We start from the raw sequence: 20,811 nt of genomic DNA, 5'->3' as shown, positions 1-20,811 counted from the left end.
TCAGTACTGCTTTCGTTTTGAATAGGCAAGGAAAAGCTAATAACTTTTGAAAAGACATACCGTATTTTTCGCACCATAAGACGCACTTTTTCCCCACAAAACGGGGGTGGGTGGGTGGAAAGTCTGTGCGTCTTATGGAGCGAAGAAAACAGATTATATTTTCCTGTTTTCTTCTCCTAAAAAAATTGGTGCGTCTTATGGAAAGGTGCGTCTTATGGAGCGAAAAATACGGTACCCTTCCATTGTAGAGAGGCACCGATCCGGCAGCCTGCCTGTTTGGACTCTTCCCTGTGGGGCAAAGTAAGCGCAGGGGACTTGTCACGAGGAAAATCCACACTATCAAATGTACTGCCATACCGCTGCCTTCTGAAAAAAAAATCATTTTGGATCTTCCGTGGCCATGTTTATTGCTGTGTTATTATAACCACCTTCCCATCCGCCGGTTTTGCCAGGTTATCATGTTAGCTGGAATTAGACCAAACAGATTCCTGTTTTTCATTGCAGATGACTACGGCAGATGATTGTGGATGGTTTTACAGCAAACGTGAAGGTAGGAATGTGAAAAATAGAGAAAGAAATGGAAATCCTTTGCAATATCTGGTCTTCCTCTCTAGAGTTACCTTCAGAACCCTGGCTGGGAGCCCATCCTTCTGCGGCAGAAACCTACCCCCACAGGGGTCGGGGGGGGGGAGGCATGCCGATTCCACCCTTTTCCTTCCCCAGTAAGCTGGCCTCTCACACTTTGTCCAAAGAGAGGATCTGCCTCACAAAAAAAAAAAGTGTATCTGTGGGAAGGAGAGGAAAAGACATTTTGCACCTGGACAAAGGCAGAAGAACTAGAATTTAAAGTTCAAGGTGAATTCTGAAGCACAGTTTCCATCTAAAGAACCCGAAACAAGTTTAGAGGAGGGTGAACAGGATGATCAGGGGGTGGTGGAAACCAAGCCCTAGGAGGAAATACTGAAAGAATTGGACAGGTTTAACCTTGAGAAAAGAAGACTTGAGGGGAGATAGGTAAAGGTAAAGGTTCCCCCAACATGGTTGTTGTGGGTTTTTCGGGCTCTTTGGCCGTGTTCTGAAGGTTGTTCTTCCTAATGTTTCACCAGTCTCTCTGTGGCTGGCATCTTCAGAGGACAGCACTCTGTGCTCTGGTGTAGTTTGCTTGGGAGTGGAGTATTTATGGCTGTGAGATAGGCTTTTGACCTTTTCTGGAGATGGGTGATTAGTGTGTCTTGCTGTGGGTGTATTGTTGTGCTAAGGAGCAGAGATTATCTGTCACTGTGATTGATGGGTATCATAAGCTGCTTTTTCGTGTGTAGTGATTCCCGGTCCTTGTGGCTGGGTAGAGGTCATTGACCTTTTGCACGCTGTATTTTTCAGAGCTGGGATCCAAGTTTTGTTGAGTTTCAAACTTTCCTCTTTTTTGTTGAAGATCTGCTGGTGCTTGTGGATTTCAGTGGATTCCCTGTGCAGTCTGACATAATGATTGCTGGGGTTGTCCAGTATTTCAGTATAGAGTTTCATGTCCAGCTTGTTTTAGGGCATGTTCAGCTACTGCAGATTTTTCTGGTTGTTTTAGTCTGCAGTGTCTCTCATGTTCTTTGATTCTGGTGTGGATGCTTCATTTTGTGGTTCCAATGTATACCTGGACACAACTGCAAGGTATCCAGTAAACTCCTGCAGAGGTGAGGGGGTCCCTTCTGTCCTTTGCTGACCATAACATTTGTTGTATTTTTGTGGTGGGCTTGAATACTGTTTGTAGGTTGTGCTAACCTTGAGCCAGACATACTGGAGAGTGAAGTCAAGTGGGCCTTAGAAAGCATGGATAACAGCAAGACCAGTGGAGGTGATGGCATTCCAGTTGAACTATTTAAAATCTTAAAAGATGATGCTGTTAAGGTGCTACACTTAATATGCCAGCAAGTTTGGAAAACCAATGGCCAGAGGATTGGAAAAGATCAGTCTACATCCCAATCCCAAAGAAGGGCAGTGCCAAAGAATGCTCAACTACCATACATTTGCACTCATTTCACACGCTAGCAAGGTTATGCTCAAAATCTTACAAGGTACGCTTCAACAGTATGTGGACCGAGAACTCCCAGAAGTACAAGCTGGATTTCGAAGGAGCAGAAGAACTAAAGACCAAATTGCTAACATGCGCTGGATTATGAAGAAAGCCAGAGAGTTCCAGAAAAACATCTACTTCTGCTTCATTGACTACGCAAAAGCCTTTGACTGTGCGGACCACAGCAAACTATGGCAAGTCCTTAAAGAAATGGGAGTACCTGACCACCTTATCTATCTTCTGAGAAACCTATACGTTGGACAGGAAGCAACAGTTAGAACTGGTTATGGAACAACTGATTGGTTCAAAATTGGGAAAGGAGTACGACAAGGCTGTATATTGTCTCCCTGCTTATTTAACTTATATGCAGATGATACCACTCTGATGGCAGAAAATGAGGAGGAATTAAATAACCTCTTAATGAGGGTGAAAGAGGAGAGCTCAAAAAACGGTCTGAAGCTCAACATCAAAAAAACTAAGATCATGGCCACTGGTCCCATCACCTCCTGGGAAATTGAAGGGGAAGATATGGATGCAGTGACAGATTTTTCCTTTCTTGGGCTCCGTGATCATTGCAGAGGGTGATAGCAGCCATGAAATTAAAAGACGCCTCCTTCTTGGGAGGAAAGTGATGACAAACCTAGACAGCATCTTAAAAAGCAGAGACGTCACCTTGCCAACAAGGGTGCACATAGTCAAAGCTATGTTTTTTTTTCCTGTAGTGATGTATGGAAGTGAAAGCTGGACCATAAAGAAGGCTGATCACCGAAAAATTGATGCCTTTGAATTGTGGTGCTGGAGGAGACTCCTGAGAGTCCGCTGGACTGCCAGGAGAACAAACCTATCGGTTCTGAAGGAAATCAACCCTGAGTGCTCACTGGAAGGACAGATGCTGAAGCTGAGGCTCCAATACTTTAGCCATCTCATGAGAAGACTCCCTCGAAAAGACCCTGATGTTGGGAAAGTGTGAAGGCAAGAGGAGAAGGGGTTTTGACAGAGGACGAGATGGATGGATAGGGTCATTGAAGCGACCAACATGAATCTGACCCAACTCCAGGAGGCAGTGGAAGACAGGAGGGCCCGGCATGCTCTGGTCCATGGGGTCACGAAGAGTCGGACACGACTAAACGACTCAACAAAAGCAACAAGGATGGAGAGACAACGGAGAATGGCGGTTCTGAGAAACCAGGAGACAGAGCGCTCTGCCAGCGCCACTTACAGAATGGGAGGGTGGGATTCAGATCATGGAAGCCCTCAAATTTAATAGGTGTGGCTTACCACATTTTGAAGTATCTGAGGAAGTGGATTGAGACTTCCAAAAGCTCACGCCTAAACAAATCTGTTAGTCTTTACAGTGCCGCAATATTTTGCCTCTGGGGCTTTTTGTCTTTCTCATCCCCCTTTTCACCCTCTTTGATTTTGACAACACATTTTGAAGTAAACAAACACACATTCTCTCCACAACAAGGGTTTGTGAGACGAGCGTAGAGTCTAAAATTACTCAACCACAGTGCCGAAAGAGATGTTGATTCTGGGAGGAGGGCCTTGGCATGTTCTCTGCGTAACGTTTACTTAAGAGGGAATCTTTTAAGATACAGACTGTGCAGATTAGAGAACGGGGCCATCAGCTATCTAGCAAACAGCGAGGTGATCAAGAAAGTCCCAGCAGGATTGGAAACTCAACAGAGAGACTAGACAGGACTTTAGACACAGATCCAATGAAAGTAGCTCCATAGGATCTCCATACGAAGGTAACATTTATCCTGTGTTGTTTGGCCTGAACACTTCTGCCCAGTTTTCCTGATGTGGAAAGCCTCCGTGAAAAACATTGCTTTTAATTGCTTCCTAAATGTCCACAGGGAAAGGGGCCAGGCAGAACTTCTCCACAAGCGGGTTCCATAAAGTTGGAGCCACCACAAAGAAGGCCCTGCCCTCTTGTAGAGGATTTATGGACCTCCTCCCTGGAGGAACATCAGCTGGGATGATTCTGTGGACTGGATGGTTCCCAACGTTTTTCGAGTCATGACCGCCTTTTGTAACAGCCAACCCCCCCACCACCATGTTTGCATAAAAATGACTTTTTAATGGGGTAAAGTCATTCTGTCAGGATCTGGATGCGAGCAGGGCTTCCCCTGCACCACCACCCTGGCAGCTGCAGGATCGGGGCCAGCAAGAGCCCAGCATTTGCAGGATCAAGCCCTGCCAGGGCAGCAGCTACCAGGTCTCTCATGAGGTCCACTTGGGAGTCTTGAGAGAAGGCCTACTTAAGGAAGGACTCTTCCTCCCAGAAGCTGCCTCAACAACCTAGGTCTTTAGCTTTGCTGTTCCTGGGCTCCTGCTACGAATTCTGGTATTCCTGACCCTGCTCCCTGCTGTGGCTCAGGGTTCCCACTCTGTCCTCCCACTTCTGGTTCTGGTGCTACGGTTTCTGCCCTGGGCTCCTGTCCTGCCCAGCAGATCCTTGTGTGAGTTTGGACTTGGCCGTCTGTGCTGTTGGCTGGGTCCCCGTGCCTTTGCTCCCTGCTGTTGAAGACAATCGGGCACAATCTGTCATCGCTTGATTATTTTTATTTTTTTCCCCCATCTTGAACCATATTGCTATTGCTGCTTTTTATTTTATTATTCTGGTTTTATTCCATTTTTATTGTTAGCCGCCCAGAGTAGATTTATGTCTAGATGGGTGGGAAACAAACAAACAAACAAACAAACAAACAAACAAACAAACCTGGACCCTGGTGCATCACTTCTGAGAAAACAGAGACTTCTTTCTCTCCCCACCCCCCCGGGCTGGTTTCTCATACATCCATATACAGTGGTACCTCGACTTACGAACTTAATCTGTATTGGAACGGCATTTGTACGTCGAAACGTTCGTAAGTCAAGACAAGATTTCCCCTAGGAATGCATAGAAAACCATTTAATCTGCTCAGGCTGTTTTTTGTTCTTAGGTAGAGGCACTGTTCGTAGGTAGAGGCCTTAGTTCACATAGGGAACTAATGCAAAGCCAGTTAATCCGTACTCTACCACTAGGGGAGAATTTTTATTTTTATTTTTTCTTCTTTTGACCTAAGATGAACTTAGGTCAAAAAAAGAGCAGGAAAGGGTTTTTTTGTTCATAAGCCGAGGCTCCGTTCACAAGTTGAAGCAACATTTTACGAACTGAGCCGTTCATAACTCCAAACATTCGCAAGTGGAGACATTCGTAAGTGGAAGTACCACTGTATATGCTAACTTTAATATTCTGCTCCAAAAGGTCAAAGAAATTATCTAAGTAGGGTTTGCAACACATATAAAGTGACCTGTGACATGCACCAAACCCCGGAAAAAACATTGTGAGCTCCGGGGGGGGGGGTGTCACATTCTCCAGGTTGTGAAACAGTGTTTTAGAGTTCTAAATAGTTTTGAAGTATAAAAGAGCGAGTCATTTTGGGAATGCTTTTTTAAAAGGTGACTTGGATATAGGATAAAATCCTCTTGTGTGGTTCTGTCTTTGTAAAGGAAGTGGTGTGTGTAACGCATGCCAGCAGGTTGGCCTTGATTTATGAGTTTCCGCTTAGATTCTTCATTGCCTACCTGTCCCGTGGCTCAGCATGCCAACAGGAATGCAAGCAGAGGCTAATTCATTACTGGCAGTTTCCCTTCTGTGAGCATAATTACTCAAGATGATTTGGGCCATTGTTTTATCATTGAAAATAATGCCTCAGATTGCAAAAAATTTTTGCAATATGAAGCAAGTTTTCCCAGAATGCATTGTGCCTGGGAGGTTTATAGCACCACCCCCATGCATGTGTTCTATGCATGTGTTGCAATACAAAACGTCCTGGAGCTCACATTAAATTCGTAAACCGAGGTACCACTGTTTTTGTCTATCTAGCTATCTGCCTATCTGGCCTGGGCACTGGACTTGGGAAAATGTTAAATCGGTAGCCAAATCTGTCTGATTTATAATACAAGTGGTGCCCCACATAGCGAGGTTAATCCGTTCCGGATTAACCTTCGCTATGTGAAAACTTCGCTAAACGGAACGGGGAAGCCCGTTCCAAATGGGCACAAAATTCACCGTTTAGCGAAGTTTCCAGGGTCCGGCAGCCATTTTTGCGCCCTTGGTAAGCGAGGGGAGGGCGCAAAAACGCTGCGTGCGGCCATTTTGAAACCGCCGAACAGCTGATCTGCAGGCGTCGCAAAGCGAAGATCGGTAAGCGAAACGCTTACCAATCTTCGCTATGCGAGTTTTGCCCATTGGGGCCGACACTATGCCTCCGCATTAGCGATCCCGAAAATGAGATCGCTATGTGGATTTGTTGTTATACGGTGCACTCGTTAAGCGAGGCACCACTGTAATTTTAATGAGCTCAAGATTGGGTTAGAATGGCCAGATTTTTTTTTCTAGAGTGAAACAAATTGTGCGTAGAAATCAGTTTGTATCCAGAGCACAGAATGAACCAGACGGTGCCATAAATTTTCTGCCATTTATTTAAAGAAAGCAGATTTAAAAGGTAGTGAGCATGTCAACCCCTGGAAATAGCAGGCCCCACATCTGGCATGATTACTCCCCTCTTTGTGGTTTATATGTGTCCCAATTTCATGGAGTTTTGTTTAAAAACAAAACGATTATACCAATTTTGGTTTTGCATTTCCCGATGCAAGTCAATGAGAGACTTACAAATTGACGGTGCTCTGGAGCATGAATTGAGCATGTATTTTCCAAGACTGAACCAGGAACAATCCAGGAGCTTCGAATTGGCCTCCAAATGGCATCGGGAACTTGGAGATGACATACATGAATGAAGGGCAGTTCTTCATCTTTTTTAACACCAGCACGATTCTGTCTTCATGAGATATCAGAGAAGACATAGGCACAGATACTTGAAGTATGAGATACCTGGTCCTGTTTGAGCAACCAAGTAACTATATGTTTATATGTTTATTTGTTTGTTTGTTTGTTTAAATGTATAAATGTATAAACTTATCCCATTAGTCTCAAGGCACTAGGTTACAAGGGCGGTTACAATAAATATAATGCAAAACCAGAAATGAATATAGATAAAGGTTCCCCTTGACATTTAGTCCAGTTGTGTCCGACTCTAGGGCGTGGTGCTCATCCCTGTCTCTAAGCCGTAGAGACAGCGTTTGTCCGAAGACTGTTTCCGTGGTCACGTGGCCAGTATGACTGGACACGGAATGCCGTGACCTTCCCATCGTGGTGGTACCTATTTATCTGCTCACATTTTCACATGCTTTCGAACTGCTAGGTTGGCGGGAGCTGGGACAAGTGACGGGAGCTCACTCTGTTGTGTGGATTCGATCTTACAACGGCTGGTCTTCTGACCTTGCAGCACAGAGGTTTCTGCAATTTAACCCGCAGCGCCACCACGTCCCTAAGAAATGAAGATAAAAGCCCCCAAAGCAATTAGCAAGTCATCATTAAAGGCAGATGGTGTGGACCAATCCTACAGAAACCAAGGCAGATGAAAAAAGAAATGGATGGTCAGCTAGGAGGTGTGGAAAGCCTCCATGAAGAGCTGTGTCCTTGATCGCCTCCTAAATATCAACTAGGAGGGGGCTAGACAAAGGTCCTCCAGAAGTTGGTTCCACAAGATTGGAGCCACTGGGGAAAAGGCCCTGCCTTAATGACATCTCTCATGGAGCCTGGCAAGGGATAAAGAGCATTTTGTGTGTTTCAATCAGAGTTGGTAACATCTGGCTGTCCAGATGTGTATAGAATCATTGAGTTGGAAGAGGCCTATAAGGCCATCAGAGCCAACCCCCTGCTCAATGCCATGCGACTACAGCTTCTAGCTGTGGTGGACTGGACGAGTGTGAGTTGTAACTCAAAAACAACTGGAGAAACACACCTTCCCGCCCTTGTTTTAAAACCTCCTACACTATGTGGTTCTCAGATCTTCAAGGACCCAGAGACAAATCTTCTATTCATGGTTGATTAGCATCATCCTCAACGAGGGGCCAGACTTCAAATCGGCATTTTAAAAGAGAGAGAGAAAGAGAGATTTCAAGCTAAGTTGAAACACTGATATTTTTTGATTGACTGCACCACTGAACAGAGGCTGTCGTTTGTCTCAAATAAGCCAACGTTGAGCTGGATGTCTTCGACGCCCGAGACATGAGTCATGGAGCGCATCTTCCTTGGCGCGGCTACTCTTGGGGATGAAGGCCATGGCGTGGAAAACGGAACCGCTAGACTCAAATTCCTGGCTGCTTCTCTCTCTCCAAAGGCCCATAAACTTACCCTGTAAATAACATGCCTCTGACAGTCTTAAGCCCTCAGAAATCCTCTTCAGAAAGCCAGCCTTTATCTTTCCCTTTCTCCCCCAGATCTGTGTCTTTTGTAACTCTAACTCAAACTGACAACATATTAATGAAAAACAAGAAGTTGGATTTTTTCATTTAAGGGAGGGGCGGCCAGGAAAATACAGGATGATGTTCTGAGATCTCATTTCTGGTATTCATTGGAAAAGCCCATTTGCAACCCCTCGAGATCCAAGCTCGGCGTAGCCCTAGAGAACTCTGCGGTTAAGCAAATGGTCTCTTCGTCTCGATATTTTTACAGGAGCCACTCAAGGCATTTTGCTGCCTGAGGTGAAGGACAAAATGTCCCTCCCCGCATGTAGCTCTTACTGCAATCCCGACAACAGATAAGATCCTGCACCACATCGCTGAAGCTGGCTAGTTTAAGGGCCCTGGCTGCAGGAGGCTGTGTGACATATCCATCATCTTCCGTCTCTGAAAGAGGAAAATATAGTGTTTGTGATCCTAAGTTGAGACAAGAGGCTTCACAGGTGCACTTGGTGAGAACACAGGTGAGGGCCTTCTCTGTGGCTGCTCCCAGACTTTGGAACTCCCTCCCACTGGAGGCCCGCCTGGCTCCATCTTTGCTGTCCTTCCGCAAGCAGGCAAAGGCCTGTCTCTTCAGGCAAGCTTTCCCTAAGTGGCTGGCTCCCTGAGTGAGGTTTTTTTTTAAGACTTTGTTTTAATATTGTAAGCCACCTGGGGTCTTCTCAAGGAAAAAGGTGGGGATATAGATATTTTAAATAAATAATAGGCTACTAATCAGTATGAAACCTTTCAGTCTGAAAACTTTCCAGAGGACAGTCTTCCATTGGACCCAAATCAAGTCTGATTCAAAGACTTCAAATCAATGTAAAGAGGAAAACCATCTGGAATTAGCCACCCGGCCACCAGACTCCGTGGCCAGACAGGTCCCTCGGTCGTTGTCTTCTCCGCTTGAGTACAAGGCATTACAATTCTGCTTATATTATATAAACATCACTTCTAGTTTTGAATCTGTACACACCATTGCGTGCAGTTTTGTGCGAAGCTTTGCTTTCTTCTGTCTTCCTCTTTGGATGACCGAGATCCACCTTATTTTGGTGGCACGTTAAGTCAACCTCCTGCCTTCAGCTCTCGGATCTGGAGAAGCCGGAGGGTGTCTTACCAGCACAGTGATTTGATGACTGTGGAGCAGGAACTGTTGCATCCCAGGCAGCAAATGTGGATTTGATCACTGTGGGCTTTTGGGTGGGTAGTAGAGGATCAGAATGAAAAATAGCTGGCATTTTTCTATCATAACAACCCCAGATGCCTGGATGACAATAGCTGCCCTTGTTCACCACAAGAATGGAAATTCACAGCCGTCGCCCTGCCAACTTTTGCTAACAGAACCACCTTCTTTGAGTGTTTTCAGACAAGATAAATTTTCGCTGGAAAATTGCAGGACTTTTTGTGAACTCATCTCTTGAACCGGTTTCAACCCTTCGCAATGTGCCCGAGTCCAAAGCTGAGTTCAGAAAAAGAACTTCAAAGGTAGAATTACGAGGACTCACAATCTAGGGCTTACAAAAGAAAGTGTTGGGCTTCCATTTTTATCTTTTTTTTTCCCCCTAGAGCAAGCGCCCGGTGTTCTAGAATGGAAGCTTCTGCTACAGCTGAATGAAACACAGAAAATTGCAAGTGGCCATTGCACATGCTATCTTCACAGAATCCTAGAATCGTGGAGCTGGAAGGGGCCTATAAGGTCATCGAGTCCAACCCCCTGCTCAAGGCAGGAATCCGAATCAGAGCCGATCTGGCAGATAGTGGCCCAATTTTCTCTTGAAGGCCTCCAGTGTTGGAGCCCTTGCCACCTCCCGAGGTCATGGGTTTCACTGGAATATCACCAAAAAAAACTTCTAACAAGAAGTTTTTCCAGATATTCAGCCTAAATCCAGTATCCTACAGCTTGGTTACGTGTCCTGCATGCTTGGATAATGGAGAACAGATCCTGCCCCTCCTCTGTAGGACAAGATTTCAAGCATTTGAGGAGTGCGGTCACATCTCTCCTCAGCCTTCATTTCTCAAGGCTAAACTTGTCTAGTTCTTTCAGTCCTTCCTCCGAGGGCTTGGTTTTCAGTTCCCTGATTCCCCCGTGCTGCTCTTCTCTAAACTTGTTCCACTTTGTCAGCATCCTTCTTAAAGTGTGGTGTTTAGAACTGGACACAGCACTCTAGAGCAGTGGTCCCCAACCTTGGGCCTCCAGATGTTCTTGGACTTCAACTCCCAGAAATCCTGCCCAGCAGAGGTGGTGGTGAAGGCTTCTTTTAGTCCAAGAACATCTGGAGGCCCAAGTTTGGGGACCATTGCTCTAGAGGAGGCCTAACCAGTGCTGAGCAGAAGGGGACTAGGACTTTATGGATTTGGGAGACTATATTTCTGGGGGGTTTGCCTCTTTTTTTAACAGCCACATTGCACTGTTGGCTCATATTCAGGTTTTGGTCTACAATAACTCCAAGTCCCTTCTCGCTTGAGGTGTTATTGATGCAGTCGTCCTATGTGACCCAAAGTATACATACAAACATACTTGCAAATAATCAGATTTCCTAAGGGAACAGCTTGCATGTCACATGCGTGACATTAGGAGTGAGGGGAACCGTTGATCAGCTAACTCAGTGTCACCTTTACTGATGGGTAGTTCCTTCTGAACTTGAAAAAGTTCTGTACCTCTCAGGATTCCCCGTCTAGCATGGCCACCGGTTTCCTTCTCAAGCATTGAGTAGCTTCCTGTATTTTCGGACATGACTCTCTAGGGAGCCCTACCTTGAAATTCCCCTTCTTGGCTACACATCTTAATATGGTGAAGGGGTTTGAGTGTGTCAATGAAGCTGAGAATCATACGGTGAGGAATCTAGGCTTGTAAAGGAGACTGGACCCCTGGCAGGATCACCAGGGTGGAATGGTCACAGAAGAGGCACCAGATTAAAGGGTATCCAGTCTCTTGAAGGCAGCCACTGGGCAACAGAGGTAACTGAAGCTGACACTGGTGGAGGAGGCAGCTTTTTCTCTTTTTTAGTTCTGCATAGAAGCTGGCAATGGTAAAGCCCTGCAGAACATAGCCCTGAAAACCCTATGATGAGACAGTTGAAAAGGAAACGAGAGATAGTGCTAGAAGATGAGACTCCCATCAGCACTCCATCAGCTACTGGGGAAAAGCAAAGGACAAGTACAAATAGCACAGTTGTTAATGATGCAACTAGATTAAAGGTGAAAGGACACCTAGAAGCTGATGTGCACAGAAGTGGAAGGGAAAGTCCAGTGCTGCACAACACATACAACTGGAACGTGGAACGTGAGAAGTGTGAATCAAAAGAAACCGTAAAGCAAGAAATGGAATATTTGTACATTGCAGTGATTGCATCAGTGAATTAAAATGGCCTGGAATTACAAAGTGTTTTATGGTAATGACACACTCAACAAAAATGGAGTGGCTCTAATACTGAGGCACATTAGGGGTTATAATGATTCTGGCCACCTTGCACTGGTTACCCATCGGCTTCTGTATCAGTTTCAAAGTGATGGTTTTGATCTACAGAGCCCTGAATGGTTTGAGATCTCAGTGCATGGCAGAACGCCTGCTTCCAATAGAGACTGCCATCCTACCTCCACTTCCCAGGCAGGATGGCTGAGTTTCGTTCCTGCAAAGATCTGTCTTGACTAGGTGGCCTCCAGGGGTCAACCAGCAATGCTACAACAGCCAATAAATCAGAGCCCTCCCATCCTTCCCCAAACGAGATGAACACAACTTGGCAGCCATATGAAGGAAGCCGAGGATTGCTGACACCTGGCGATTAGGGCAGAGGGACCCTGAGGAGCTCACCTGGCTAGAGATCAGAAAAACATCTAGAGCTAAGCGGAAGCAGAACTGTACCTGGCAACTAAGCAGAAGCAGAGCTGTCCTGACGTTATGCGCCCTCTTGATCTGGGCTTGTCATGATGTCCATCCAGGTGCATTTTGGAAAAAAGAATCTGCCACCAGCTGGTGCAGCTGCCGTGCATTTTCATGCAACCTCACAAAGATTTCTAAATGTGAACATGTTTAGCATCCTAAAAACAAGATATGGCAAGTCACTCAGTACCAAGGATATCCTGCTGCACGGGGGCAGGAAAAGTTGAGTCCCATGGCACGGCGGTTAAACTGCAGTATAGCAGCCAAGACTCTGCTCACGGTCTGAGTTCAATCCCAACAGGCTCAGGTAGCTGGCTCAAGGTTGACTCAGCCTTCCATCCTTCCAAGGTCACTAAACTGAGTTCCGAGCTCACTGGGTGGGGCATGTGGGGCCTGCATAATTAAATTGAAAAAGAGAGTGCTTTAAGTGTGATGGGGTGGCATATAAGGAGCATAAGCTTTGCTTTGTTTTGTTCCTCTTTTTAAAAACTGTAATGCCAACAATAGCTGAGCAAGCAGCATTTGTAGGAAGAAAAAAATTTCCCCATCTCTGCTATCATTCGCTTGACCAAAATGTAAAAGGTGGTCTTGAGGTGGAGAAAGAAATCAAGGAGTTGAACAAATGTTAAGATTTACAGGAATCGTTAGAAAGCTAAAAGTAGGCGGGTGAGAGTACTAACTAGTGGCCCAATCTATATCCAGATATTTATCCCAAAGTGGTCTAAACCAGTCTGATCTTTGGTCCACATAGGCATTTGTATGTATTTGTGGGTCGTGTTGCAGGATTTTGAATTTTTAGTAAAAAAAAAAAAAATCCTTGTGCTGCACAGTAGAAGTATAGAGATTCAGTGCTACACATTAGAAGTACTCACAAAAGACAAAAGCTTCATTTTGCCCAGATTAGTCCAAACTTTTCTCACTAATTGGAATTTAGCCTCAGTCACTCACTCCAAAACGTTAGTAAGAGAAAGAGTAAAAACGATTTTCTTTACTTACAGTTGCAGACTGATCAACAGCAAACTGATTGCTTCAACATACTCAAGAAAATGGGGAAAGGCACAGAGTAGAGAGACAGGGCACTCTTTGAGGCAGGAATTGAACAATTGATTGATGCTGAAGAGATTGACAGTCACCAGAAAGGTCCCTCCCAGCCAAACCCGCTAAAGTCACCGTGTGAGGCTGCAAAACCTCCAACAGGTCACGCTTGGGGCAGTGAATGGAGGAAGCCTTTTCCCTTGTAACTTCTAAGTTCTGAATACACCCTACCTTTTCACAAGACTCTTGGATTACAGTATGAGAGCAAAGTGCCAGATTTAGATTAGGCACCCTTCAGTTTCGAGAGACAATGGTCACGTGCTCTGTATGGAGGACTTGGAACAGCGTCTAGTGTGGCTGAGAAGGCCAAATCAAGAGTGATACAATCCCTTCCACACTGAACACAAATACAGTGTGTCCCCTGTCCAGCTCCCTGGTTTTGCTGCTTTTGTGACTTCCTCTTTGCCTCGGCCTGCTGGGCAAGGGTCTCTTCAAATTGGGAGAGGCCGTGATGCAGTGCCTGCCTCCAGGCTGAACGCTCAGATGTCAGAGTTTCCCATATGTTGAGGTCTATTCCTAGGGCCTTCAGGTCCCACTTGCAGATATCCTTGTATCGCAGCTGTGGTCTCCCTCTGGGGCGCTTTCCCTGCACTCATTCTCCATCTAGGAGATCTTTTGGAATCCGACCATCAGCCATTCTCATGACTGATATAATACACAAATAATGGGAGAACACTAAGCTGTTCCATACATTGCTACTGGAAAAACCATAGCTTTGACTATGCGGACCTTTGTCGGCAGGGTGATGTCTCTGCTTTTAAAGATGCTGTCTAGGTTTGTCATGGCTTTCCTCCCAAGAAGCAAGCATCTTTTGATTTCGTGGCTGCTGTCACCATCTGCAGTGATCATGGAGCCCAGGAAAGTAAAATCTGTCACTGCCTCCATATCTTCCCCTTCTATTTGCCAGGAGGTGATGGGACCAGTGGCCATGATCTTGGTGGTCTCAGATACCTCCCATGATCTTAGACATCTCAGATACCTCCCATTTATTCCTGGCCACCTGCATTCAGAAATACTCAGTGTCTGGGATGTTCACGGGTTGGCAGGCTTTCACCCATGGCAGCCCGGTTGATCCTTCTTGGAAAATTTGACACCTACACCCAGCAGCCCAGTTCTTTCCCAGGAACTCCACATTTCTTCCTTCCTTCCAAGAGAGTGGTGTAATCAGCTAGCTATTTATGCCCAATTCTTTCTTTTATGTTTATCTGATTCTTCCCTTTTAAAAGAAAGGCCTTGTTCTAATTAAGCCTTTGCTTTGTCTTTGGGAGTTCTTTCAATTGTACTCTGGCCCAGAACCGCACAGAGTCTTGCTTTTTAAGCTACTGTGCTGTCGTCTGAGGGCTTTGGAAGCGGGGGGGGGGGGGGGCTGGAGGAAAAGACCCTTGGGTTTTGCTGAGCAGGGGCGGCTGAGCTGCACACCAGGTTCCATTTAACTCCACGTTATTGTTCCCAAGTAGACATACCACTTGATTTTACAAGAGGTGGCCAGCTGTGAAAAACCAATCTGGGGGGGGGGGAGGCTTTCTAGAGCTAACTTTAGTTTTTTTTGTGATTTTATCTGGACTTTGGAAATTTGACTTTTTCAGATTACAGCGACCTGAATCCCTCAGACAGTCTCAGGGAAAAACAAGAAATGGGAAATATAGTCCAAAAATAACTGTTTTGAGAGCTCTAAATTTAAGGCTGCAACTACAGGACTAAAGAGTATTCTCTTCCAGACAGACTTATTCCAGTTTGTCTCTACCTTTCTGAATCTGGGGTGTCCATAATCAGACACAATGACTATGTGAGGTCTGACCATCACAGAATATAGAGCAGCTATTAGTTTTCTTCACCTGGTCAGTACACCTCTGTTGATGCAGCCTAGTATGGTATTGGCCTTTTTTGCTGCAGCACCGTGTTGTTGCTTCAATTTTGGATCCTTTCCTTCTGTAGATGCATTTAATCCATTTCAAGATCTAGTTGTGTCAGTCTGTAGCACCATGTTGACAACACAGAAGGAAACCCTGAAACAAAAAGGAAAAGGGAAAAAGATAAAAGTTTGTTAACTGCCTGGAGCACTGCATCACGCTAATGAGACAGTATATTAAATAAACAAAAACAAACAAACAAACATCTCAAAAATTAAAATATTTGTTTCAGTGCGGACTTTCATGGATCGAGATCTTCTTCCTCGGTTACCGGAAGCTGTCGGTGGCCTGCAGCCCATAAAACTATCTTATGTAGCAGGGATTTCTCAGTGGTGGCCACCCAGTTTAAAGAACTTCCTGCCAGATATCTGCTTCTGTTGCATTTTAGCAGAAAGTTGTAATCTGCAGTTTTAGAGATCTGTAATGTTAGAAGTGATGAATTTGTGGTTTTACGTTATTCATTTTAGAGATTCATAGTCTGCTGCTTTAACTATACTTTGATGTGAATTTTTCTTTACTCAGGACTCTCATGAAGGGGGATGCTATATAAACTGAATCACGACTGCTGTTTATTTATTTATTTAAATGATATATATCACCCGAAACCTTTGGGTGATGAACAACCAACACATAAGTACATATAATCCAATAAATGAAAAACAAATAAACTCAAAAGTCAACAATGCAGTGCAATGCAATGCAACACATCTCACTGAAATGAATATACAGTAAACCCAATTTAAAACACAAGGAGGACCTTAATAAAAGACAGTTTTAAAGAGTTTCATTTTTTAGGCGAACCTGAAGCAGCAATTTATTCCATAAATGAGGGGGGGTCACACAACAACAAAAAAACATTTACGGTGGTGGCTCGCAAGATGAATGCCTTGCAGGACAAAAAACATGCAAGACAAATGGTTTTAGCAATGGGGGTTGATGACTCGCAAGACGAATGTTCCTATGGCTATGCTTCGCAAGACTTATATTTTCCATTTTTTGTTCCTGCCTCATGTTTGCTGATTTTTAAATATTTTTCTATGATGTTTAAAAAGTTAAAGTTTTTTGATTGAAATTTTTGAAATCATCTGCACAATATGCATGGCTTTAAAGAGCACTTAATAAAACCTTTGTAAACCAAATTTGACTTTGTTCTGCCTTTTTTTTTTTGCCCATAGGAACGCATTAATTAGATTTTAATGCATTCCTATGGGAAAACGCGTTTCGCAAGATGAATTTTTCGCAAGACAACATTAACCGCGGAACGAATTAAATTCATCTTGCGAGGCACCACTGTACAGTACTTTCAAATGATAGCTTCCTCTGCCTCCTTCGATGTTACATTTTTTGATGGTAAAGAGTGTGAGGAGTGGGTTGGGTGGGGACCTGTTCTGTAGGAAAGTACGGAGTCCGCCAATCATTGAAAGCTTGAGTTGAGCACAGAAACAGGAAGCCAGAGGCAATGAGCCAGAACTGGAGACATGCAGTTGGGTCGGTTGGTATTTGCAGCTGATCTGGGTACTGCATTTTGCACCAGCAGGAATTTCTGCGCTAGTTTCAAGGGCAGTCCTAAGTAGAGCGTATTACAGTAGTCCTTCCTGGAGGAGAGAACTCAGAAGGTGGTGTTGTGGGACTCTTGTCTGACGCCCTGAAAGCTGGGGTCCTGTTTTGTCACCTATGTTATTTAACATCTACATGAAACCGGTGGGAGAGGTGGTTTGGAGTTTTGGGGTTTGGTAACACCAGAACTGAACATCAAAAAAAACTAAGATCATGGCCACTGGTCCCATCACCTCACTCTAGATAGCTGACCATGGGCTCAGTTGGTTCAAGGGTGCAGACAGAGCCCACTCTTCAGAAGAGAGATGCTAATGTAACCCCTATGAAATATTAGATCAGCTCAAAGGGGTGGGACTAAAGAAGAGCAGGGTTGCGAGTAAGAGATTTGAATCAGAAAGAGTGGGAGAGTTAAAGAGGCTGGAGCTGCCATGCCACTTAGACTGCTAGGACCCTTGCCAACTTGGTCTAGGTATAATTCCTATGTTTATGTGTGGGTGTGTGGGTGTGAATCCACATAGTGAATTCATGTATATGCATTTGAATTGATATTTTATTCTAGAGTGTTGAAGACTCTGCATGTGGACCTGATTCTTCTGTCACGGATGCCCAACCCAGTTGAGGAAGATGTCTTTTGTCTGAATTTGAATTCAAAAGGACACTTGAACGTTGCAATTTCTACAAGCAACGTCTGCCTTGGCGCTGTTGGCCAAGGGCACAGGGGGCACAAATTGTAGCATTTGGTTGTAGCAATGATTGCTCAGGTTGAGTTTTATACAACGGTGAATAAGAAGAGACTCATTTTGTGAAGTTTGTCTTTACAAGGTCCATTAGCAGATCTCTACGTGAATAAACAACCCCGTAGAACTTTAACGTGTTGCATTGACAAGCCTGGAAAAATAAATAGGACTCACGAACAAACATAGGCGTTGCAAACACAGAGGAGAATGGAGAAATGGTTCATGAGAAGGACAGATGCAAACGGCTCTTACTCCATAGGTCCCTCTGGCAGACGTTTGCGACACATCCGTGTTATGAGATGATGCTTCTGAAAACTCTTCCATCACTCTGGCCTATTCAGAGGAGTGCAGACTTGAAGGGGCAGGAAACTCGTTGTCAAAGAAGTGAGCTGGATTAAAAATAATAATAATAATTTTAAAAATCATTTCGACATGCACAGCTGCTGGCCAGAGGCAAAAGTGGGCAAGGCTGTTCCACATACACGTACCCCCCCCCTTTCTCCTTCTGCCCATTGTGTTGCTGGGGAACAGATGGTTACGAAATGTCTGCATCAGGCCACGGTGCAAAACCCCTTCTGGACTACAACTCCCATGACCCACAGTGTAGCCAGTCATCATCCTGGTTTAGGAATGATGGGGAGTGTTGTACAAAAAAAAATAAATGCAAATTCTGCCTCAGTTGCGTGCCTGCATTCAAACCCTGTTGGGGAAAAATTGTCAAAATACCGGGGCAGGGGAGAGACATGGGGATGGTAAAATCAGGGCTGATTGATGCCAGTGTTTAGGGGAGAGACAAGGTCATTTTTGAGTTGCAGAATGTCATTCGGGGCAGTCCTTGCATACATACGCAAGGATCAACCACAACACACCTCAAGGGACCCCATTTGGCCCTTTCTTCCTTTAAAAGAATAAGAAATAACAAAAAAGATCTGCTTTTTTGTTCCCTCCTTCATGGAAGAGCAGGAGGAATCTTTCCATTAAAAAATAATCTAAGTGACATAGCGCACCAGCATTGCCTCACAAGGGTTTTAAAAAGAAAACACTCCATTTTCCCATCCACTGCAGAGTGGGAGGCTTTCCATTAAAAAAAAAAAATCTAAGTGACATAGTGCATCAGCATTACTTTACAAGGATTTAAAAAACCACTCTCTTTTCCCAGTAACTGCGGAGTGGGAGGAAGCTTTCCATTTCCCAAGAGTGTGAAATGGTTTAAGTGAAGTGTGGGTTTAAGTCATCTGCCTTAGCTTGATCCTGCTAATCACACATACCGGAACCCAACTCAAAATGGAGTGACCCTACTTGCATGCAAAACAACAGCATACAATGTCTTCATTGCCACCTAATTTGTTCACACTGAAATAAACAAAGCTGCCGACAATATATTGTTCCTGGGGAGATCCATTTCTCCCACAGTGGCTATGAAGAGTGCAGCTAAGCTCAGAGGGAACAGGAAAACCTCGAGGGTGTGCTGGATGATGTCATAGTCCCTGCTGTCGAGAAAATCTTGGGGCGCTGACCCTGAGAGACCGGGGTCCACTACACTATTTGGACCTATAGATCAAACAGGTGCATTCTTCCAGGGTTTGTTTTGTTTTGTTTTGTTTTTTCCTGATCTCATTGCCTCAACAGAAACGGTTATATTACAGGCAAGTGGAACTTCAGCTCACTCCCTATCTTTCAGAGCCCAGGTGTAATTGCTACTATTTAATTAGCTTTTCCAGACAACGGAAAACCAAAAAGAAAAGAAAAAAAAGAAGTCAATTTCGTGTATTTCTTTTTTTAATAGTCGGTATGAATTGCCAAGTTTTTCCCTTCCTTGTATTGTTTGGGCTGCCAATTTAGCCTAGGAAAGTTTAATTAAAAATGGTTTCCAACGGAAGCTTTAAAAAAGAAACAACTTATGGAAATATTTCTAGTGAGGTCCTCCGTTTTTAATAAAAACTGTATTCTTACTTTTCTGTTTAAGCCCTAAAATTAGACCACAGTTTCTTTCTGGCTGGGACTGAACCAAGAGCCTTTATTTAGAATGAACACCACATTCATATGCCCCAGCTTATTGTGTGGTTGGTGAGTATTTTGACATGTGGGAAACATACATGGGTTTCTCATCAGAAGAGGTGCCTCCTGTTGAATTAAGAGAAGGAGTCTTTCCCATCGTTTGCCCAAAGAGGCAGAGGTTTAGAAAGAAAGAAAGAAAGAAAGAAAGAAAGAAAGAAAGAAAGAAAGAAAGAAAGAAAGAAAGAAAGAAAGAAAGAAAGAAAGAAAGAAAGAACGAACGAACGAACGAACGAACGAACGAAAGGACGAACGAATAAACACAGGAAATAATAAAAAACACAATCTTGGTGCCATGCTTCTTTGCATCAGGAGAATCCCACAGGAAAGTGGTAAGACCGCATGTGGAACATCATGTCTGGTTAGGGACACCCCAATTTAAGAAGGGTATCAACAATCTGGAATATGTCCAAGGAATCGTGGATTATCAGGAGGGTAAAGATTCTGAAAAGCAAGCCTGTGGGGGCACTAGGTAGGTTTAGCCTGGAGGAGAGGAGACTGAGAGGTGATAGGGTGGCAAGCTTCAAATCTCTGAAGGATTGTTGTTTCAAAGGTGGAGCAAACTAGTCTTTCCTGGGGCTCTGGACATGAACTAAGGTAGTGAACTGGAAGAGCTGGAGACTAAACATTAGGAAGAACTTCCTGAGGGTAAGAGCTCATTGGCAATGAAACAGGGAATTGCAGAAGACAGTGGTGTTGGTTTCATCAGAGGTCTTCTGAACCTCCCATGGGTGTCTAGCTACTGCCCGCCTAAAGATGGGCAGCCCCCAGCGACTAAGGTGCTGCCTCGCCACAGTCTGTTAACTTCACAGGGTGTGTGGGGTTTAGGGTGAAAGCTGACAAGCAGTTCGATAACCATGCAACAATCATAAGAAAACTTCTGCCCTAAAGTTGGGCACCTGGAATATTTGGACAATGACCCCTGGTTTTTTTGATGACCTGCAGGAAATAGACGACATGTTCAAGTTGCCACACTCTGGCAATCCCTGCGACATCGCTGGAACCAGTTGTATTGGCTCTTGCCTTTCCATTGAACTATTTCAGTGATTGGAGAGGGGGGATTTGCTGCTTGGGTAACAACCTATCCTCCATATTATTTTACCCAGGCTTCATGCTCTGGAGAGGACCCTTCAGCTTTGCATATAGCATCAAAACAACACGGGAAGTAGCAGTTAC

At 44.6% G+C, this 20,811-nt stretch overlaps 2 long non-coding RNA genes across 2 annotated transcripts; one reads left to right on the top strand and one right to left on the bottom strand.

Annotated features, from left to right (window-relative positions):
* Nucleotides 1-479: 479 nt before the first annotated feature.
* Nucleotides 480-17,749, top strand: LOC144588818 (uncharacterized). The gene is made up of 2 exons (XR_013544531.1): nucleotides 480-550; nucleotides 17,403-17,749. It is a non-coding gene; the product is annotated as an uncharacterized LOC144588818 (long non-coding RNA).
* On the bottom strand, nucleotides 13,243-20,433 carry LOC144588817 (uncharacterized). The gene is made up of 2 exons (XR_013544530.1): nucleotides 17,833-20,433; nucleotides 13,243-15,382 (listed from the first exon to the last, which is right to left on the bottom strand). It is a non-coding gene; the product is annotated as an uncharacterized LOC144588817 (long non-coding RNA).
* Between the last annotated feature and the right edge of the window lie 378 nt (nucleotides 20,434-20,811).

The sequence above is a fragment of the Pogona vitticeps genome, chromosome 4 (genome assembly GCF_051106095.1).
Source record: "Pogona vitticeps strain Pit_001003342236 chromosome 4, PviZW2.1, whole genome shotgun sequence".
NCBI lineage: Eukaryota > Metazoa > Chordata > Lepidosauria > Squamata > Agamidae > Pogona > Pogona vitticeps.
Note: the sequence above shows the minus strand (reverse complement) of the source record. Positions and strands in the feature narration are given on the sequence as shown.